The sequence below is a fragment of the Phlebotomus papatasi genome, chromosome 3, assembly GCF_024763615.1.
Source record: "Phlebotomus papatasi isolate M1 chromosome 3, Ppap_2.1, whole genome shotgun sequence".
NCBI lineage: Eukaryota > Metazoa > Arthropoda > Insecta > Diptera > Psychodidae > Phlebotomus > Phlebotomus papatasi.
The window spans coordinates 83,816,355-83,840,721 of record NC_077224.1 but is presented as its reverse complement, the minus strand read 5'-3'; the positions used below and the strand labels follow the sequence as shown (position 1 = coordinate 83,840,721).

The window sequence follows — 24,367 nt, the reverse complement described above, 5'->3', positions numbered from 1 at the left end:
AGCTGTTATATCATTGCTAAATCGATAAAGGTTTATTGAGTTGTATTAGCCGCCTAAAATCCCGAAAATACCGAATTAGTTGATAAAGGTATCATAACTACTCCCGCAGTTGCTTTTGCACTTGCTAGTGGCAAAAGAACCAAACGCAATAAAAATTTGTAAAAAATCCAAGTCAAGTGGGAAAATAACGTTAGAAAATGAGTGTAATGTGTAAATTTTAATGCAAAAGTTAAATATGACGTCATCGGATTCTGAGAAGGGGTTGGGGGGGGGGGGGGGTATAGAGGTATGGGAGGGGGGGGTGCCCAGTACAATTGGTGTATGTGCATTTTGTCCGAGATGAAATGCGACCTCCTCAGGTCGGGCCCAAATTTTGGATCTACACGTTTTTGACACTCATAAATCAAGAATATGTGCGCTAAAAAACGATTTACGTCGATTCTACAGGAGAGGTTTGAAACATGTCCATGCAAAAGGAAAAATCTCCAATTTAATTTTTTTGTTGCAAATGATGCTTTTCCAGGAAATCATTCCGGAATTTAGTATTTTTATTAAAAAATTCCTAATTGCACTTGTGCAGAGGATCATATTTCAACTGGGAATGGATTTTTTCCAAGAAAAGTTGCGATCGTGTAAGTGTATTTTACTAAGGCCATCAAGTCTTGTTCGAAACATGTCCTAGTGCATACAAAGAAGGAAAATCTCAAATTTCATCTTTTTATCACGTATGGTGTTTTTCCAGTAAAATATCGTACAATTTTGAAACTTTTATGAGACATTTTTCATTGCACGTGTGAAAAATAATATTTCAATTTCGCAATATTGGATAATTTTTTAAGTGATGCATAACTTGAACTGGATATTTCAACCAAGTGTGTAAAATTGTTGTTATTCTATAATCGACAGTCAAACCAATAAGTTTGTTTTACGAAAGATAGGCCAACCTAATTCACGGAGAATACATATTTCGGATACACAATAACATGGTGAGTTCCATATTTTTGAATAAAGAAATTCATAAAAATTATATTTGACGAAACTGTTTTGCAGTTTTTGATAAATCATAATCCTACGAAAGAAGAAGCTGAGAAAATTTTGGAAAGATTTACACGAAAAAGATCACATTCCGATGACCTGCCATCTTGGATAGAAGAAATTTTAAATAAAATGGAACGGGACATAGCTTCCGAGAAGTTACACAAAATTCAAAGGAGTGAGGTAGAGGAATCTAACAAAGAAGTTGAAGATCAACTCATGTGTAAAATAAAAGATAAGCTCACAGAAAAATACTTTGAAAAACAGGAGAAAAATCTTTACCTTGTAGAATATGTGACTGATTCAGAAGGAGATCAAGTACCTGCGGAAGATTTTTTATCTGATTTTGAGGAACAAACGTTATATTATTCTAGGAAACCTGCTTCAGATCATGTATATTCATCTGAAAATTCTAGTAGTGATGTATAATTTTCTATATCATTTGCAATAAAAAGTTAAAAAAGTATAAATTTAGAGCGTTTTTAACCCAAAAATCCCTCTCCCCTTTCTTTCTTTCGTTGAAAATTGTTCATTACAAACATTTTTCACAATTATTTAACATGGTGTATCTTAAAAAATCACTCAGAAAAAATCTATATCGCAATGAGTACGCACAGCTTGAGACAATTAGCAGAAGCTTTGGCAAAAGAAAAATCAGAGTCTGATTTGGTGCAATTTATTTTACATAAAAAGACAATAGCGCAAATGATCGGCCTACTTTATGAAAACAAAAATGAGATTTTACGTCGCGGTGTAGTGGAAAAAATTTCAAGAAAAATGAAAAAATGGAAAAAGCATGACTATTTTGGAGAAAAAACAATTGATGGTACAATTCTTTAACACTAATGATGAAAATACAATTGATAATTTGTTCGAGATATTCTTTGGCGATCAAATTTTGGATTGTGATAATGTAGAAGCAGAATACGATATTGTACAGCAATCACACAAAATCTGCAAAATATGCTACAACAATGAATACGATACCGCTTTCCTACCTTGTGGACACGTTGCTGCTTGTCAAGGATGTGCTTCAAAAACAAGACATTGCCCTATATGCCGAGAGCCATACGTTGAGACTACAAGAATATATTTCTCGTGAAGAAAACAAAAAATGAAGTCAAGATTTTTTTTGTGTAATGAAAAACTACAATCGACTAAGTTATAAATAAAATTGATTGTAAAACAATGAAATGAGTTTTCTTACGCATCTGATCAAAGTATCATTATTTTTTTTTGTTTTTATGTTGCCATCAACATGAGGAATCATGTGAATTGTTTAAAAGTAGTTGCATGCAATCGAGTAGATTTTGTCAAAGAAGTTCGATACAATCATTTTTGATTGTGCTATAAAATGTAATTAAAACAATCCTGCTAATGCTGCAAAGAAAAAATCAGATTACGTTGAGAAAAAATGCCAGACGCCACTTTGAAGATTTTTGTTCACGTGAAGAAAATATTCTGATGCAGAAAAAATGCAAGATGATAAAAAATATGATATCTCTCTGCAGATTTTTTTTATGTTGGTAAAATTTTTCACTGCATTTTCATATTGATTTTTTCATCATGCATCAATGAAACATGTTGTGTTTTTCTTGATGTACAGATGAAACATTGTGTGATGTTGAAATAATTGATTGTAAAACAATTTCTTTTCACAACAAGACAAAATTCTCACAAATAATTTTATTTCATTGACTTTAATCTTGCTCACATAGCAAATATGTTGAGATGAAAAGGGGATGTTGGTATAGATAAATATTGGCATAATGCATAACCCTGTGCAATTGAAGTTTCATTTTTTTCTTCATTCTTCTTATCTTAAGAGGATTCAGATTGCAAATATACAAGATTAAAACAATTTACATTTACGTTTTCTCATCTTTATATTTGACATCATTTGATTTTTATACACATGTTACATTTTAAGAAATATTTGATTTACTTGCTACAAAAGGAATTTCATGAAACAGGCGAAAATAATTGACTGGTGGATCAAAAGTATTGCTGTTTGAAAAATTAGAATTTTCCAATCTTTGCACACCTAAAGATTTACAAGCATTGCTGTATCTCTCAAAATATTCTTGTACATACCACTGTACAGAAGTATTGTAAATCAAAGTTACATTTATAAATTCAGAAAGTAACATTAATTTGTCAAATTCTGAAATATTTAGGGATAGACGATCATTTCCATCATTTTGACTGAGAATAAGTAGTTCGGAATTTTCCACGGCATAGTAACTACTAATGATCATGCAGTTTTTAAGTTGAATATTCAGCAGCTCAAGTTCCATATTAGCATCATCCTTTCCAGCATCCTCTCCCAATAATTTTCTTAAAGTTTGCTTGCTGGCACAGAACGTTGTCCATGTATTTTGGGTGAATTCTACAGCATCAATTCCATCCCAGTAGCTTACGGCACATATTTTAGCAACTGGTGAAAAATTCTCTGGAGAAAACCCGATCGTGATAAACAATGTAGATGTTCGATTTAGAAAGTAGGTGTATGCATTCAGTAGTTCAGGAGTTGTATTTTGATATCGATTTTTTGCATATTTTTCCTCTTCCTTGCGAAGTTCTTCAGAAGGATCAGGATTATATTTGTTGAACCGCTGCTTTTCCTTTATTATACTTGGAACTTGATGTGATCTTTCTTGGGTTTTCATATTTTCAGACAACTTTTTTTGCGACTTATTACTTTTCACTGAGAATTTAACCTCCACTCACCATTAAATCTGACATACAAATAAAAGTTTTTTCTTCTAATTGCTAAAATTCCTCTAAAATAATTTAGGATCTTTTGATCGTACTAACGAAATTTTCCGAGAAAATTATGCAGACGTGTGCAAAATATTTGTTTCATATCCGTAGAAACATGTTCGGACATGTCATGTTCACATCTTAGAAAAAAGTGTAGAAGTAGGATGTGAGGGGTAAGTAGTACATTTTTCTAAATAACAAGTAAAGTTACTTTTTTTAAATTGTTTTTCAATGTAATAAATTAAATTTTGTTAACATTTATTCAGGGGGAGGATGAAGCTTTAGGGTCAAGAACTAAAATTAATAGTATTCAGTGATGAAGTGCTAGTGAGTGCAAAGCTAAATTTCTTTTATCAGTGTAAGAACGCAAATGTTTGACTTTATTTTAGTGAGTATCGCTTGAATTTTATTTTTTTATGCCTATTCTACTGAGAGTCATCTTAAAATAATTGATCTTCTACTAAAGAAAGAGGATTTCATCTTCTATTTTGTGATATGTGCCACAGAAATATACATAAATTTGATAATGAGTCATCAATAAAAAATGTATAAGTTAATTCAGCATCCCAGGTACCGAATTATAGAAGTCTATACGACATTTCATTCATAAAAATCAATTTTGTATGAAAAGTCGGTTCCTATTTTATTTCACTCTGCTGCCATTTCTCCACATAACCAAATTCTTAGGTAAATATTGTACATATATTTAAAGATATTTTTCATTTTGTTAAATTATAATAAGAGAAAACACAAATCAATAATTCACTTTGAATAATTTTGTTCTGTAATGTTGTAAAAATTCTCTAATGTCAGAGAAAAAGAACATTGTAATACAAAGTTATGAGAAATCTAACACTTTTCCATATTTTCCCACTTGCGATCAAGAGAGTTAAATGATTCATACACAAGACATGAAATTTTGCGCTCATTGACATTTTTTTCATTCATCTTTTAATTCTTTTATTTTATGCATGCTACAAGAGATCATATTTCGAATAATCCCACAATTGTATAGAAATGCATTGCAACATCTTTGATCATCAGTTTGTTTATTTGAAAATTGGGGATCTGAAACCCAGATTCTTGAAATTTCATGACAGTCACCATCTGCAATAAGCAGAAATTCAATATATTTCACGAAATTTATCACTTCTTATCTGAAATCACTGAACGAAAAAATATTTTTTTAGACAAATTGCATAAAGATCGTTTGATCATATCATCAAGAGATGTGAATAATGTGAGGTACAATCATGTAAGTGGAAAAGCATGATATTTTTCGGTAATTTATGTTACAATTTAAATAAAAAAGACAAATATTGCAAACAATACGCAAGCTCAAAAGTTGCATGCTTCTAAAAAAAGCTGTTTACATGCAAATCTCAACTCAATGACGTTTCAATATCTATTGATCAATATCCAATGAAAATGGTTTAAATTGCATGACGGCATCAACATCATGCTGTTCAATAACCAATGAAAATTATTGATAGTTCTTATCGCCAGTAAAATTAGTGAATATTGCGAAATTCGACTCAATTTGACAATTATCTTGCGCACTGCAAGACATTTTTTCCATGTTGCTTCATTCATCTGAAGGAATCAAATTGTCGCGCAAAGGCTTATACAAATAGTCTCTCCCATATGGTCTCGAGCGCGCGAAAAGGTCTCATATTGCATTTGCATTTTTCCACACTTGGACAGTGCATATAGGCCAGAGACTATAGAGTATCCCGCTTACTGCATAGGAAAGACTTCTGACAAACCTTCTATCATGCCACAATGGCACAATGGATAAGGTGCTGGACTCGCAACCGAGAGGTCTGGTGATCAATTCCCATGGATGGCAGATCTTTTCTCATATAAATTATATAGGGAGAAAAAAAATTACATGAGGAAGAGTCCACCAAAGTAATTTCCGTTAATTCAAATATTCAAAATGACTATCAAAAACCGCAATCTCAAAAAGTTTAAAGTTCCAAAAATTTCAAGATGGTCGCCTAAAGCTTACAGCTAAGATCAATATGGCGTCTGAAACGGATCACATTTCAAACAGCAGTATCGTACTCCATAGCCAATGAAAACGCTTCCTTCAACAGTATCGTGCTCCATAGCCAATGAAAATGCGTCCCTCAACAACAGTATCGTGCTTCATAACCAATCAAAATGCTTCCTACAGCAGTATTGTACTCCATATCCACAGACAAGCCACGCCCCCAAAACAGTATCGTGCTTCATAACCAATCAAAATGCTTCCTGCAACAGTTTATCCACGGGCAAGCCAAGCCCATAAATCAGTATCGTGCTCTATATTCAGTTAAAATAATTAACCTAAACACAAAAGAGGACCAGGAAGGGGGAGCGGGGGCGGGGAAACCGACCTGCAGGTAGCCCACCCACCAGAGTTATCGATGTGGCGTCACAAAACAGTCTCGTGCTCCATGGAAAGCCACGCCCACAAAACAGTACTCTGCTTCACCCTTACTACTTGTGTGGATGGAATTTTTAAAATACTGAAGACAGTGCGGAAAAAAACGTCTCTGTGGCGAATTTTATTGAGCAAGCCGAATGAGTGATTTATTGGTGAATTTGTGCGGATTTTTTGCGGTCTTTGGAAGCTTTTAGACATGCAAGTGCTCTCGCAGAAAAAAAAGAGAGAAGAAATCCAATTAAATTGATTGACGTCCTCTTTGGAGCAAACGCACATTCTTTTGGGAGTTTGCTCAAATGGTTTGTGGGATTTGAAGTGGTTTGGAGCATTTGAATAAAAGTTTTTATTCACTTCTTTTGATTTAATGAGAAGCCAACGGTTTATGAGAAAGACTTAACCCTTTGTTGATTATAAATTTAGTATTAGTTCTTAGACAATTATTTCAAAGGTACAATCGCAAATTATTTACATTCTTTACATAGTGTAAAGTGGTAAAAGTTGGACAAAGGTACAAGTTGGACATGGCTTTTTTTCTTGATAAATTTAGTACTTCAATTTTATTTGTATATATTTAATGCTTTAGTTTTATATTTTGGTTCCTTGTGCTTAAAAAAAATAGTTTAAGTTTAAATTTATCAAGAAAAAATCCCTGTCCAACTTGTATCACTTTACCCTACTTAGAGAACTTAAATGTCGCTAATTTAAATAGAATATTAAAAATAAAGAAAACCATTGATATTAAGGGATAACTTATATCCCGGCTGACCAGGTGTTAATAGTTGGTAAACAACTAGTTCACAACTTTGTTAACAACTCTGGTTGGTTGCTTAGCTTTTTGTACTAAAGCTTCCAAAGTAATTGTTCCAGTTAAGCATTCATAGTGGTAACTAGTGGAATTAAAACCGTATGCATGCTAAAATTTTACACACTGAAAAATATTTCACAAACATATTAACCACAGCTTATTAAAAAAAAACAAAAATGTTTTTTAAAAGTTAATTTTATTAGAATTTTTCTAGGTTTTTGGATTTTTTAATTGAATGCCTTCTCGCCGAATTCTTGCACATTGTTTTTAAAGCAAAAAAATAAACAAGCAGTAATAAATTAAAAATGAACGGTAAAATATCTAATTATGGTCAATAATAAACTTAAACCTTTACAAAAATGGGTCTAATTTATTTATTTAACATTTAAAATTGTTACAGATGGAATGAAAAGCCCTTTATTTTCCCTTTTCCAAAATTTGGACTGTAATATCACTTTTTCGAATTTTTTTGTTACTGCTCCATTTTAACTTATTAATGCTCATTTATACAATGCCTCTTTTTAATACCCACCATTAGAGACTTCACAATTTAAAAAATTATCGTTGAGTTTCCTTGACGTGGTTTTAGTACACTTTGACGTTGTTTGTCGAATGGCGAGCAGCCTGGGCTTTGTAGTTTATCAAACCATTCTTCTCGATTTTCTGGACCAAGCTCCAAGGTATTCCCATTTTCGTCCTCAATACCAGGCTTTCAGCCACTTCTTAGCTTACAAGCAACAGTTTTGAGTTCCTTGAACCGAACTATAATCTTCCGGACGGTATAGCGTAATTTCCCAGTCAATTTCACGTTTTTACCATGATTCTCATTTGGATTTTTCAGATGATTGTCAACTATTAATCTGCGAATGCTCTTCATCCCTTTACAATGACTCAGTCAAAAATCAATATTTTTTAACAAAAATTTTCCTAAAGAGAAGCTAATTAAATTTTCTTGAAACAACGCTGACAAAAAGAAAGACAAAATCTAAAGCCTACTACGACTGACTTCATGTCAAGCGTTACAGAAATTGATTCATATGCACGCACACGCTTTAATAGCCAAACTTTTGGTTAATACCTCTGTTACTTCTGTGTTAACAATAATTTTTTAAAATAATTTTTTTTTTAATTTTTTTTTAATAATAAAACCTTGAAGAATAAAACATTGGAGAAAATCACAATATTTTAAAAATACTAAATGAGACAGATTGTCTGTTGCTTGATCTGTCAGAATTTATTCTGTATTATACTTCCCAAATTTGCTTCCGGCAATCTTGATTCATCCCCAGTATCACGTAAGATAGAGCAAAAAATGATTAGCTTTTTTGGTCTTCTAAGCAGAAATGCCTGAACGGAAGTTGAAAATCCTGAAGAAAGTATGCCAATAAATGATGTGAACACAATTAACGAATTTGTACAGATCTCTGGTCACAATGACGTTCAAAAATGTATGAAAATCTAAATTATCTATATTTTTTGAAAGAAATTCCTAGACGGAGGTGGAAAATCGTGAATGAAGTATATTAATGTTATGGATTAGACATCCAAGTGATTATGGTCAGTCCGAAAGTTTCCGAAGTGCGGAAACTTCCATAATTTCTTAAAAATTTTCACATTTTAGACAAAAATTTTCGGCCAGAGGTGGAAAGTCGGTTAGAAAGTATATCAGTGAGGGCTATGGATGATATACGAGTATCTTTTCTAAGAGTTTCTCAGAGATATTCTATTTTTGGGCTGAAATCTTTGCACTGAAGTGAAAGCTCGGTTAGGAAGTATAACAATGAGGGTTATTTAATGCCATATTTAAGGAATTCTGGTCGATCTCAGACCAGCAAGATGTGGGAAAAGCGGAAAATTCAGGAAATTGAGGGATATTTTCTTAAAGAAAATCAAACACATTCATACACACTAATTCAAACTTACCTCGAGAAGAATTTTTTTTTCCACTGATTGACTAAACACTAAATTTTACATATTTTCCACGGTAGAAGATTTCCAGCTGTCATTCTAAAAAAAGACGCGTTTTAATTTCGAAATCCCGAAAACCAAAATCTCGAATATTCAGAATCCTGAAAGGGATGAAATTATATAGAGGAAAATGTTTAGAATAATTTCCCAAGCCACAGAAGATTTCCCTTTGCCTCCAGCAAGCGCGAGTGCAATCGTGGTAGTAGCTATGGCACTTTTAAGAATTCGGGATTTTAGCTTTCGGGATTTTGGCACATTCGGGATTTTGGCACATTCGGGATTTTGACTTTCGGGATTTTGACTTTCGGGATTTTGACTTTCGAATTTTGGCTTTCGGGACTTTGACCGGGACCCCTACTCATGTGCTGTACCTTAAAAAATTCGTAGCGCTGGTAACAATAAATTGTAGACCAACTCAGTGCTACTTTCCACTGTCCCAAAATTGTTACTAGCACTGTTGAAATTCTGGTACTAAGACCAAAGTTAACAACTTTGGTCAGCTGGGATGGTTCACCACTTTGACTGTACTTCAAGTGTCGCTAGCGGGAAATATTCGAACTGCATTTCAGTTAGCAAATTCCAAAACAAAAAAACTAATTAATGCAATTTTAATCAAAAAAATTGTAAATCTAAATCCTTTGTGATTACTTTGCGTATTGCAAGGTATACTTATGTCACTTGTGTTGTTTAAATTCGATCATTAGTAGGGGAAAGTACTCTCCCTTCGAACGTTCATGCCTTCGAATAATGTGAATTTTCTTTTATTTTTCCTAAAAGACTTACATAAATCATCACATAATTATCAATAGTTTATAATAAGCTAACTAATATTTACGGAAAAATAAGAGAAAATAAGAGAAAAAAAATCAACTGTTGAATCTAGCGCCACTAGCGATTCCGTAATGAACTTCTGAAGTACTGTAAACTTCTGTTTTTTTTTCTGTTCGTCTAAAAAATAATTGTAGGGTTAAAAATCCTTTAAAACCACATCAAAAATAACTTATTTGGGATGTCCCCAAAATTTCAAATGAGCAATAACTGCCACCACATAAGACTGTGCAAATTGCGAGAAATTCACAGGAAACATTAGCGGTTGGTCACCTTTTGGCATTTTGCCATAATCGCAAAAAGAAGTAATAAAAGTGCGAAAAAATGCGTGACACGAACGTGCTTGGAAGAAAAGTGAGAGTTTAAGAGAGAAATTTGGTCAAATTCACGGTCTCGTGAGTCACGAATTGATGAGAGATAAATGTTAATATGGGTGAAAAGGTCAGAGACCTTGCACGTGACTCAAGAAATAAATCACTTTGCTAATTGGAAGTGAAAATATTTGATTTTTGCTTGTCTGTGGGTCAAGTGCCTTTAATATTCAACGGAAAATTAACTTATTAACATGCAGAGTGCTCTTTTGCGTGTCTCCCAAGAATCGTGTACAATTAAAAATGAAATCTCTATAATTAAAATTGATTCATGTTGCCATAATGTTTAATTATAAAATTTTGGAGTGAATTATATTGAGTGTCACCAGCGACAAGAGTCAATTTATGAGGATAATTTCGTGGATAAAAAAAATTGTGTTGAAGCGTCAAAATTTCTCAATGGACACATTTTGCTACCCCGCGACTCCCATTTATTGTCTGCAATTTTCACTTTTGACACGATTTTCATTGGGATTTTTGGTTAAATTTTTTAAATTTATTACCAGTCTGTAATCTTTGACCCAAAAAATGTTCCAAATACTCCAGGAACGGGCAAAGAATCCGTTGGATTTCAAAATTTCGGAATAAAGTTGCATATGAGTTGCATGCAACTAATCCCAAAGCTCTTCTTATAATCAAACGGATAAAAACAAAGTAGAGAAGTACTTCTTTAAAGTTTAGGGAGAGAGTTTGTTATATGTCAATTTTGATCATTAATTAATATGCCTAGTGAATTGAAACCCATAATTACCAGGCTAATAAATTCAATTAAGATACGAAGAAAAATGTTTCGACTTGCTTTGCCACATTTAATGACAAGCAACATCACACAGAATGCACTTCGATGGAAGTGATGAATGTTACCAATGTCTGTATCATATTCAATCACGATTCATTGGTGGCTTGAGGTGAGACCATAAGGTAGTAAAAAAAATGCACGAATATATAAAATGTGTGCAAAGAAATTGATATCACAACAAGAGATGAAAACGGTCAGCTTTCTCTCAGTATCGATGCAATTTTTGCAATATACGATTTTTATGGTTTTACCAGCGAAATTCAATGCCTCTCTCAGTGTTGATAAAGTTCGTTAATTTACCTTTATTTCACGTAGAATACATTTAATTACCTTGATTAATCACCAAATTGGATTTTCCAATTGAGATTTCTTATCTTTGTTTTCTGGGAGTTAAAATGGTTTAGTTTTAATCAGTTCTGAATAAAACAAAATGTGGTTATGTGATTTTCGATCATAAACGTCATTTATTAGGGGAGATCGGATCAGTACTTGTCATTTCGAAAACTTCAAAAACTAATATTTTCGAAAATAAAAGAATCTAACGAGCACAGTTAGGGGAAAGTGCTCTCCTTTCGAACGTTCATGCCTTCGAATAATGTGAATTTCTTTTGTTTTTCGTAAGAGATTTACACTAAATTATCACAGAATTATCAACAATTGATGATAAGCCAATTAATATTTCATAGAAACATGTAAGTCTCTTAGCAAAAATAAAAGAAAATTCACATTATTCGAAGGCATGAACGTTCGAAGGGAGAGTACTTTCCCCTAGTTAAAAACAGTAGCATTTTCAGCAAATTTTTGCTGAGTCCATTAGCAAAAATATGCTGACCGGACAGCAGTTCTCAAACAAAAAAATGCTAACCAAATGGAAATGGCACTGCCTCGCGAGTGTCATTTTGAGGTTAGCAAAATTCAGCTGAAATTTCAATTTCAATTCAATTCAATATATTTCTTCTCAATGAATGCCTGGTTGCGGCTGCCGCCGACTTACCATGACCGATCTCATTAGGTAACACGCAATTTTATCTGGAATTTAAGAGGACGTGATTACTTTTTAATTTAATAAAATCAATTCACCATCTTCAGAAATCAGCTTTCCATGTTTTGAGGTTAATTAATTGAATGTTAATATATTGGAGTACAGGATGTCTCGGGATAATGAATATTTTCTGGACCGAATAAAACAGCATGAAATTGGTTTATGCATACAGAAAATTTGCATACCTACACGGTAAAAACTTTTGAACACTGACCAAAATATTGGAACAAGTTTTCCTTGGAATAAATTTTTTGGAATCAATTTGTACCTAGAGAAGATATTTGTTTGTTCCAAAAAGTTTTCTTTACAGTTTCGTTACAAAATACAGTTACAATTTTGTTAGAGTTTTCGTTTGGAACCGTTTTGATACAGTAGTGGAATGTTTACAAATTTGAGTTGATTTCGTTTTATACAAATTTGTTCATTAAATTTGGAACATAATTTGTTGCACTCGGATGTTTTGTTCCAACTGTCATGAACAAATTGGTACATATTTTTTATAACAATATTATTCCTACATCTGTAACATATTTGTTTGAAAAATTTTCGGTGTCCGTGAACGACGTAAGTTTTTGAACGAAATTGTTACTCATATGGGGAATCTTTTTATTCCCATTGTCGGGAACAAATCCGTGTGAGTGATTTCGTCTTACAGTTAAGGCCTATACTTTAGTCGAGATGGATTTCGGTGGCAAAAGTTCATAAGGAACATCAGATAAGAATCAAATTAAGTTGGTGACGGGTGACTGAGTGTGAGAGGAGGAGGGATACTATTATATACTAGACGAGCTATTTATTGGAACAAATTCGTTACTAATATTGGCTATCTTTTTGTTTCTCCTAGAAGGTACAAATTTATTCCAAAAATTTTCGGTGTCCGTGGACGAGCTACATTTTAGAACAAATTCCTGACTAATATTGGGTATCTTTTTGAGTCTCGTAAAATAAACAAGATTGTGCCAATATTATTATTGCTAATTTTTGGAACAAATATGTGCCGAAATTTTTTACCGTGTACAGTAGATTTCTCTAGAACAATTCACAGAAATGCTATAAATATTTGCATATTTTTAGGAGTTTTTGGAAAATGATTTCACAAATTATCTCATAATGTTAGGTAAAATTGCATAAATATGTTTGCATAATTCCATTTATGTATAATTCCGATGTGCATAATCCCGGGATCCCCTATATAAGCAAACGAAACTTTTGAAGAGGGAGATTTTCCGCGTCGAAAGATAGACAAAAAGGCACCGGACTAAAACTTATTACGCGACTTTTACTTCGAAATGGAGATTTCGAATTAAAATCGATTTTCGAAATGGAGATTTCGAATTAAAATTCCCCGTTTAGATGCTACCAATCTTACAATTCACAAATATAATTTGAAAAATTCGAGAAAATATTTGAAAATCCAAAATTGAACAATTTCTCAAGGTGGATTAAGTACTTCCTGTTGGAATTTCGAAGTGGTCGAGTATCAAAATCAATCGGTCTTCACTTTGTTGTGATATAACAAATCCTTTTGTAATTGCAGAATAATTCTTTTAATTGCTTTTTTGATTGATATTTCAAAAATTTTCCCTATTTTATGCGAGTGTTTTAGTTTGAAAATTCTAAATTGAGTTTGAATTTTCGAACGCCAAAGATATTTTATGCAAATAATGCTCCATTTACCTTTTAGTTGGAGAATTATATTCCAGTTCTGTGTGCACGTACTGCAAATCATTTCGGCGCAATTTTTCGAAAAATGTTTGACACTTCACTGTGAGAAATCCGAAAAAGTTAAAATAACATTCCGGAAATGTTCATTTTACTCTGCAGTATTGATCCAAAATCGGTGTAAATATTACCCTTTTTAGGTGTATTGGGGGTTAAAGTTACCCTTTTTCATGTTATTTTTACCCTTAAAAATGTGTAAAATTAACATTAAAAATGTTGATATATTGTTACACCTAAAAAGTGTTAAAGTTACGAGGAAAAAAAGTTAATCGCACCCTCTTTTCTTTCTCAGTGTTAGCTTCAAGGAACGCTTTCACTACATCAAAATGAAAATTTCACACATTTAGGAGTATTTTAAAAATAATTTTACAAATTACAATCCGGAATTTTACTAATCCGGATCGGCGTAATCCAGACGAGTTCTCGACGGTTACATTTAAAATAATCTTGAGGTTGTGTGTGCATGTGTGTTCAGCAATGAAAATGAATTAGGCTGTGATGTTTTTGTTTAATAAATGAAGTGTAATATTTTTGATCTTCTTTAAAGCTTTTATTCTAATTCTACAAAGAAAATAAAAAAAGAAATATTGTATTACATGGATACGAAGCGGACATCTGCCATTTTGTTTCGCAATCATCCGAATAACAAATCGGGCACTGTGTGTATAATTGTATTTGTGTAATCCCATTTGTATACTCTTAAAGTGCATAATTCCGGAACCACCTGTGTACGTTTCCAAATAAATAAAATGTTGCCTCATATTATAATTTTCCATTGTACTTAAATATTTAGTCCAAGGTGTCATTTGTGGAGGACTCAGAAGATTTTAGGATGCGGATTTTTATTTTTGAGGTTATGTTTACTGTGATTCAGTGCTGCCACCATCACAACCCGTCAAATAATTTCGTTAGATATCTTTAAGATTTTTGCAGAAAATATCTACACCTCTGCCGAAAATCTGCCGAGAAATCTGTAGATATTCCTACGAATTTTATTTGGGCTTGGGACAAAATTCGTTAGATATTTTTGCAGATTTTCTGACGAATCCTGGTGCACACTCTGACGAATTTCTGTAGATATTTTGCCGATTTTCTGTAGATTTTTTTTCTACATTCCAGACTTTCCAGACAGCTGTGTCAGAAAAGATGGAATTTTTTTCACTGAAGTTTGCAAAATTCAATAGAGTTATTCTTAGTGATATCACAGTGTTTATATAAAATAAAGAATTCTGTGGCGCCGTGTTATAAGTAGAGAATAGTGAAGTGAAAACTTTAAGCAGAGTGTCGACCTAAATTTCCTGTTTTTGTACCATTCCATGGGCGATTTATAAGAAATTAGTATTTTTGCTCGCATTTTTTTACTTATCTAAAATGTGTACTCGGTATTGCTTGTTAAGCAGAGCATACCATTTTCTTTATAACTTCTACAGTTTCTTCATAAATCAACAATATTTTTGTTGAGACAATGGAGACTATGCAGATTTCCTATGCAGAAATTCTGCCGAGAATCTGCAGATTTTCGGCAGAAATTCTGCCGAGAATCTGCAGATTTTCTCTGAATGTACTAGAATATACCGTTACAATTCAAAAAACCTCCGAGTAAAATCGACAGGTAGAGCAATGATTTGACGGGAACAGATATTTAGACTGAGTTTAGATGTACCAGAAACTTAATATGTCTCAAAACGTTTCATTTGAACTCAATATCACCAAAATTTATCAAGTTTGACAAAAACTGTTGAATTAATTACATTTAACCAAGAAATAAGTCACGTAATTTAACATGACTAATGCCCCCTGTCGCTGACATAAATGTAATTTCCACCTTCACTCACTACTCACGCTCCAAGACACCAAACCATCTTGATTTACATCCCTTGCCGGGTGATTGACAGTGATGTCGAGAACTAAAAGAGTAAGAAATAAAAAATAAATAATTAAATATGTGATACCATAGTACAGAAATGGATATAAAAGAGAAAGAGTCAATTTATTCAGCGATCTGATCTCATTACAACTCCTATGAATCCAGATATTCATGTTAAATTATGCAATTCATGTGTTCTTTTTTTCTCTCATTTGCAAAATATCTCTATACTGCACTTGAGCAACGCACAAAGATGCCTTCAGAGAATCTGCTAATTGCAGTCCGTTAAATTTTTTGAGGAAATATGTCTGAGGCATTTCTCTGGTGAGATCTCGAAAGGAAGAAAAAAAAAGTATGCAATTATATACCTTGATCGTCTTTTTTTTGCCATCATTCGTCATCTTCCATTTCATTGAATTTGAAGGCGAGGAATTTTTAACGAGAGCTTTTCAAAAAATCGCCCCGTCATTCGCTTCATTGCGGTTTTCGGAATAAATTTTTCGGCTCAATGATTGATGATTTACCCAGCAAAATCCGACTCAATACGGACACTTTTTTCGATTTAGAGATGGTCAATTTTTGCCAAAAATATTTCACCTCATCTATCATCTCCAGCTTCTCATTTTCCAGTGGCAATTTGATCAAGCAAGTTCATCGATTCATGTTAACATTTCACTCAATCACCAATAAATATTATAGCTTTTTATTGGGCTAATAAGTCCAAATGCACACTGGATGTCGATGCAATGTGTTGAGACCTCTAATGATTGAATGGATTAATGTCATCTACATGTCAAATAATGAGACTAATTTCACTCAATAATCTTATTTTTGCAATTTTTCATCGACTTTTCCCATGTGTCACCAACTATGGAGAGCGATAATGCAACTAAATGTGCGAAATCATAAATGCTTCACACCTCTCTCACATTGATACTTGATACAGAGATTATCTCTTTGACATTAATTACAGTTGATGTTTAAAAAATCTTTTTTTGATCTTTTTCTCTTTTTCACTCTTTATGCTTTTCGTGCAAGTCTTTTGATGTGCTTTATAAATGCCACAAACTCTTGTGTGTCAATCAATCTGAGGGAGTAATTATAATTTGTTAAAAAGTATGGTGTATTGAACTACTGAAATATGATTTTCGAAATTTCATCGACAATATCAATTTTAGAGGAGGTTAGCAACTAGTTTTAACCACTATTCTCTTATTTTTTTAAATATTAAATCGTCTAAAATATTTGAGTCCTATCGCGTGTTCTGATTGGCTACAGCTTGAGAGCTTTCGAAGCTCTGGCCAATCAGAAAATGCCATGGGTTTAAAATATTTTATTTTATCCAAGTAATGCTATAAAATGATTAGTTTGTTTATTTTAAATTAATATTTTTTTCCAAAATTTCTACAGCTGACAAGATTGCAAATTAATAACTGTCATGTTTTGATCAATATTTTGGTTATTTTGATCTTTAATGGCTCCGGCACACCTTTTAAATCAGGAAAATTTTATAAAATGACAATTCACATCCTTTTCTTTCTTACACGTTTTACATATGTCTATCTCATTCTTACGTGCTTCAAATTCGATCGAGCTAAATTCAATTTGTTTTGATGTTTAAAAGAAGAAGAAGAGTGCCAAAGAATAACGTATGCAAAGAGTGTGAGAAAACGAGGTATTTGAATTTCGACTTCGTGAGATTTTCCTCATCTAGAAAGTGTGCCGGAGCTATAAAAGTCAAATAGAAAAAGCGTTACACTCAGTTTTTCGATATTCGACTTTTCGATATTCGGATGACAGCTGTCAAATAGTTGAGCAATTCAACAAAATACTTACATTATGTAAGTTGCAGTCTGTCATTTTTAAGTCAATACGGCTAGATTTCGGAAAGCTAAGTATAATAAATTTTAAATCATGAAAATATTTATAAAAAGTAAAAATTAAGGAACTAATTGTTTTAGCATTATCATGTTTAATTTGAATAAATTCCTAAATAGTTCTAAGTTATTTAATGCGTAAAATGTTTTTTTTATTGATTAAAACACTAAATTGCTTACCCAAATCGTTTATGCCTAAACTTATATACTCTACTGTATTTCGCAAGTATTAATTTTACTCCGTAAGGCCTCTCTCGTCGCTTGGGTCAGTAATTGTCGTATTCTCGTCATGTCACCCAAATTAGCAGCTATGAGAATTGCTGATTCACGGACACAGTAGCAACGGCAAATACCGATTAAAACCACTCTACCGATTTAGTTTATTACAATATTATTTTCAATAAAACTTTTTCGCATAACAACTTTAAAGAAAATGTCGATAAACTTACTTAAAAAAAAACGTTGTATATTCACTCTTTTCAAATTGAAATCTTACATAGAGAATTGATTATTTGTCAATCTAGTTTATTAATCAATAGATCGTCTTTGAAATTTCGTCCTTTAATTGATTCTTTTATTTTTTAATATACAACTTAAAAAGGTTAAGGAATATATTTTTAAATCATTTTATTTTGGATTTCATTTAAAAAGTTTTAATAATAATTTTAAACGTAAGCATGCGGCCTCCTGTCAAAATTCCTAAAACTAAGATCCCGAAAGTGAAAATCTCGAAAGCTAAAATCCCGAATTCTTAACGATTTCGGAATCAAATTTCGAATTTCCTCCAAGACTGAAATTGAATTATAATTGGAAATCCTTGGTAGTTTTCATATGATATTCTTAAATTGAATATCACAATTTTCGAAAAGAAACCTTTCTGTTTGGAAAACGTTGTGAAAAGCCAAAATTCTTCTAAAATTTATGTTTTTTAGAAAAAAAAATATTTTCGAAAAACAGAAAACATATCAACTAGTCGTGAAGAGTTTTGTGCAATTTATAATGAGTTTTATGTGACTAATATATCTATTTTTCTTTTTTGAGAAATAATTAAAAAAAAACAGTGATACAAATTTTTTAAAGAAAATAAACTTCTGTAGATTATTTAGCCTTTTCTTGTTTTTTTTCTTGAATAAGAGAACGGTTTATCGTTTTTACTTTGTTAATTTTATCCAAATACTACTCTTTTTTTAGAAATAGAGATTTCATAATAAACAGACCGTTTTTCTCTATTGTTAAAAATGATATATCAAGAAAAAATAAGCATTTAAAAGTTTGTTTTAAGTAATTCTTAAATAATTTAAATAACAAAGTGAGTGACTTTAAAATAAATATTAAATTCAGTAATTCTATAACTCTTTATTGGAATTAAAAAAAAAATTGGAAAAGAAAAAAAGACTGTTCTAGATAATGTTCCCTTATGGAGGGGTCCCTGAAGACCGAAAATTGATATCTCTTATCGTTTGATCTTTGAAAATTTTATATCGAATTGTCTTCCTGTCATAATTGTCTATGAACGTACTAGTCATCTTTAATACCTTTAAAATATATTCGAAAAAAATCTAGAAGTTGTTTTCTAAATAAAACAAAAAACATGGTTTTGAAGGGGGCAGAAGGGAAAAGGAAAAAGGACTGTCCTAGATAATATTGAATTATGTGACGGGGGTCGTCGAAGACTGGAAATCGATATCTCCTACCGTTTGTGTTCTGCTCTCTCTTTGAATTTGAGCAGGAAAATTCTGAAATCAGCTCAAATTTGCCTAATATTCGGCAGAAATTAATTAGAGGTACCATTAGCACAAAGTTCTACGACATTACAAGTCTAAGGGAGGGGTTCACCCTTTAAAAAATCATTTATTCTAACAATTTAGGTGAAATATTTATTTATTTTTTGTACTGAATTTTTTTCACAAGATTTATTAAATTCCTTCACATCGCTCATTGGATATTACAAGAAGCCAACAGTCAACTCATTTTGAGCAATTTTTTAGGATAGAACAAGACATTTTTTTATTTTATCCGAGACACACATAGGAGAATTATAACAGATTTCTCGGAATTTTACCTCAGGCCCGAACCCCTGAGGGAAATTTTCCAAGACTCACTGAGGGTGTATTTCGAAATATCTCCGTTTATTCGAATCACAATTATGAAACATCTCAGACAGACTTCAATGCTCAATGTACTTTACTTTCTTCTTATGTAAATTATTATTACAAAATCCCATTTAAAGATTTTCTTTTGTTTTTGCAAATTCTTGTTTTGCGACACCTTTTCCCGCCCAGTTGTCTTCCCCTGGTGGTTAGCAAAAAACCTCAAACATGTTTGCAGAAGTTTCGGAGATGGAAAAGTTATTTTGAATACAATTGTTGTGTCAAGTGGGGAGATTGAAGAGGTACACAAAAAATGCTTTACCCAGAGACTTGTTTCGCGAAATGTAAGTTTACTAAAATAAAAAAAAGAGTCCATTGAAGCTCACATGTCAATGTTTGTGCTTAAGCAAAAAAAATAAAAGTACATTGATCTCTAAATTTTTTTTTGCCAAATTCTAGGTGGGGAATAGGTTCTCTCTTGAGAGAGGAATGAGATAGGTGAATTTGGTTAAGTAAATTTTCTGTGGATTTGCTTCTGTTTGAAAGGGGCTTTAAGTGCAGAACGTGCTGAACAGGTGATCGTGAGAGAATAGGTGAGAGCAGTCGGTATTGTATTCCCTTGGTGATCGTTTTATGCTGAAAGAGAATTTTTGCAATAAATTGAACATTGGGATTGTATTAGTGTGTATTGATACACGATGCTTACTCATACATTCGAGGCCAAGATCGTGCAGCAGTGTTATTTGACATAATTCCACTTGTCTGAAAAGCTCAGCACAGTTCTACGCCAGAGTCTGCAACGCAAACATTTAATTATAATACCGCATTTTTCGCTTCTCGCGATCGCCAAACCGTGTGCAAAAATTGATCACTTTTCGATGCGGGAAAAGACACTAATTTGATTGTTGATCACCTGTAAAGATTGTGTGACAAGTACCAATTTTCCGTGGGGGGTGAAAGGCCCATGAAAAATTCAGTGAAAAAGTCTCTCTCTCAAGAGACTTTCTAGAATAAATATAGCAATAGAAGTGATTGAAAAACTGTTTTATTTTTTTCTCTTCAACTTATTCAGTGTGTGTTGGATCTTGTGAGAAAATGTCAGAGATTTTTCTTTTTCTCATTGTTCGTGTTTATTTTATTTAATTGCAAGTTAGTTAATTTGATGCAGACTTTGTGGGCGATGCAATTTCAGTGATTAATTGCCACTGATAAATATTTTAATGAAAATAGTGACCAAAGTGCTCGAAAATAATGTTTTACTTTTAAGTTTTTATTTATTAAAAAAAAACCTGCCAAGGTGATATTTATAAAAGAAGTGAAGGTTTCTTGTGCTTTTTCCTCGGTGGAGAAATTTTTGCAAATAGCTTTTCTTCACGTAACAGACGATGAAATTTTTTAAGGGCTTTACTTTATGAGTTATAAAATTTAGTTTTCAACTTGTTTCAATTCTTTTATTAACCAAATAAACGAATGAAAAGGATTTGAATTTCGATTTCCCATGAAAAGCATTCATTGTGATTCCGCAAAGTTCGGACATCACTAATACGAGAATAGCATTAAATGCAAAATAATAGCTATGTACAAAAACCTACTAATATGCAACATGAACTGAACAATGTTAATTTTATGATTCTTCAATGCGTTTTTAAAAAGAAATTTTAAAGTTGAATTTTTCTGTACATACACAGGGTTTTTCGATATGCCAGTGACAGCTGTCAAGATAAAAATTTCACCTCTCAAAGGGGTCTTATCCATTATTCTATTTTTAAGTCTTGTTTAAACGGGAGTATTTCTCAATTAATCCCTCTGTGCTATATACCAAAGAGTTTTAGAAAATATTCCCCAATGGTTTGTTCCTGAGATAAAATCCCTCAAATGTGTCTAGGCTGAAATAGAACATCTGAAATACTTTCTATGTTTTACCTATGATCAAACCTATGATTTTTTCACAAGCTCAGCTATTAGTGACAAAAATTTCAATTGATAAGTTTAAAAAGATCAGTGTACGAAAGCTTTTCTTATCGTAAGATTCGTTGTTACCATTGAGACTATTTATACCGTCTTTTTACTGTATTTATACGGATTGAAATTGAATTGTCCAAAAAAATGAATCTTTAGACCAGAGGCGTGCAAGAACCGTTGAAACCGAATAAACGTCAAATGAAACATGTACGTCAATGGTCAAAACGCTACCAGAACGAACTTATTTTGACGATTATTCGGTTTTTAACGGTTCTTGCACACCGCTGCTTTAGACAATACAATCTCAATCCAATACGGCCGGCGGTTTAAACAACTGCATTGTCTCTAATTTTAAAATAAAAACTCAATTTATTTTTTGAATTGCACGTGGAAGCTTTACGAATTCCAGAAATATCCAGTAAAACTTTAAGACAGATATCTTACATTTAGTAATCGTTCTGTTGAATTTTTAGTAGAGTCTCTCAAATCTGCATCTCTCAAATTCGAACGACAACGGTTGAATTCAAAATATCGATTGTGGGATTATGTTAAAAAAAATTCGTGATGATGATTGAAAATAACATTTTTGTGCAGTTTCCTGAATAATTAGATACATTCTGAGTGAATAAGTTGAAAAGGAAATTCATCACTACGAAGTCTTGTGAGAAAGTATGGACATTTGATTCAAAGTGCAATTTAATCCCACATACAGTGGCAGCTAAAATAATAGAATCAGCTCCGCAAAGACCACTATTTTATCTTTAGCATTTTTTTTATTCCAATTACTTTAAATAGTTTTAATATAGAAATGTTCAAATAATTACCTTACGTCAAATAAGTGTTGAACAATGAGCAAGAATCAATTGACCGGTCAATTGAACTTTTCTTGACAGTTCTATATAACAGTGTTCGAAAAATGTTCGAAATTTCATCGACTACCGTTTTTACCCAGATTATATGTGAAAAAAGCAAAACAGAGAGTAGTATTTACTAATAAAACTATTGTGAAAACTTTTGAAAAATTTTAAATTAATACTTGTGAATCATGTGAAGTAAGCTTTTAAAGACCTGTTAATATTTCCCATCTTCGAAATTATTCTACACTAGAGGCGCTGCGTTCACTGAGTTCCAAATTCAAAAGCAATGAAAGCGTCACATTGACATTTTCATTGCTTCTTCGAAAAGCAATGAAAAAGGAAAAAAAGTCTAATCTGTTTACTGTAAATAAGTGCAATAATAATAAATATAAAATCTTTGAGGACTTATTTACTGAAATATCACAAATTTTCCAAATATTTTATTTATGTACTTACATTTACCAATTGTATTTCAAGACAGTTAATTCACAAACCATCGGTTTTCGAAAATATTTCGAACCTAATACGGGCTTCAGACCAAAGCTTATCTTCTCTAATTTCTTCTTAATTAAGATTTTTTGGAAAATTATCACTTAAGATTGGTTACAATGGGCAAGTTCTGTATTAAATTTAAAAAAACTAATAAAATTGGTTGCTTTTTTGAATTTCGAGACCATCGGGAACTGAGCTAAACCTTAGGTTTGAAGCCGGCCTAAGGCTTTTCAGTCAAGATTTTGTGCTATACAAAAAGTAGGCAAATACAAGTAAGGTATCGGTATAGGTATAGGTATATAGCTTAGAAATTTCGAATCAAAATACCCTCATCTAAATAGACTTTAAAATAACAAAAAAAAATAAATTTAATAGAGATGATGTAGCAAGATGTGTCAGAGTTTTTGTTCAGACAAGCGATTTAATTATTTTAACTAAAATTATCCATAATAGATATTTGAAAAAATCGGAGTAAAATGATTACGAGAAGAGAATAAAAAGTTATGTGAATAAAACTTGGGACACGTGAAAAATAAGAAGTGAGAACGATTCATGCTCCATCCTTTCGGTTTTCTAAAGATGAAACCTAAAGTCAATTGACATATTTTGTTTTATTTTCTAAAATTAAAACTCAAAAGCAAGTTTAACACTAAACTAAACCTACCAAGACCGGGTCAAATTGACCGGTTCATAAACTTTTCAAAATTAACACATAGTTAAATAGTTTAAATTTTAATTCCTTCCTCTTTTCCAAGAAAAAAAAATATTTCTAAAAAATTTACAAAAAACAAAAAACATGAAACATAAAATGTGACATATGTCATGTGTCATGATTTTTAATAATTCATTCATAATTCAATTTGCGGCTTTTATCTTAGAAACCAAGATTTAGAATGCAAGATATTTCTAAAAATTGATGGGCTTTTAACCCTATAATTTAGCTTTTTCCAAGGAAAATTCATAAAAACCCAAAAACATGAAACACTAAAGAAATAATGTTCATTTCATTTTTCTTAATTTAAAATTAAATTATAAACTTATTGCTGCATTTTATCAGGAAAATAAATGCAGGAAAATATAAAACTTCCTCAATTTGTTGAATTTTATGTTCAATATTTTTAAAAATATTCCTAAAAATTGTTAAAATTCGAGAAACATGAAACTTAAAAAGTGGCAGGTGTCAAGTGTTATATTTTTTAACTTTTAAAATTTATGCTCAAGTCAATTTGCGGATTTTATCTTAAATTAAGCCTTCTATACAATTGAAGCAATTTTCGTTGAAAATTAATTTATCCAAGGAAATCGTTTGCACTGTTAACAGTGGAAATTACCTGAAACTGCGGGTGGAGATGTCAACATTCTGTCAAAAATGCAATTTTATACGAAAATTGTCCCCAATGTGTAGAGGTCCCTACAAAATAAGCTTTAGAAAGTAAAATACTTCTAAAACTTCCTGGA

General features: G+C 32.0%; 1 protein-coding gene across 5 annotated transcripts in view; it reads left to right on the top strand.

The window, feature by feature from the left end:
* LOC129806093 (cGMP-dependent protein kinase, isozyme 2 forms cD4/T1/T3A/T3B) overlaps window positions 1–24,367 on the top strand; it is a 214,912-nt gene that overhangs the window by 77,179 nt on the left and 113,366 nt on the right. The window contains exon 1 of one of the 5 annotated variants that reach the window (XM_055854441.1): window positions 20,373–20,895. The exons of 2 other annotated variants lie outside the window; for them this stretch is intronic. The gene's annotated coding sequence lies outside the window, so the exon portion shown is untranslated. Of the gene's footprint in view, window positions 1–20,372; window positions 20,896–24,367 lie in introns of those variants that run through there. 2 more of the 5 variants (XM_055854442.1, XM_055854439.1) reach the window with 2 other exon arrangements.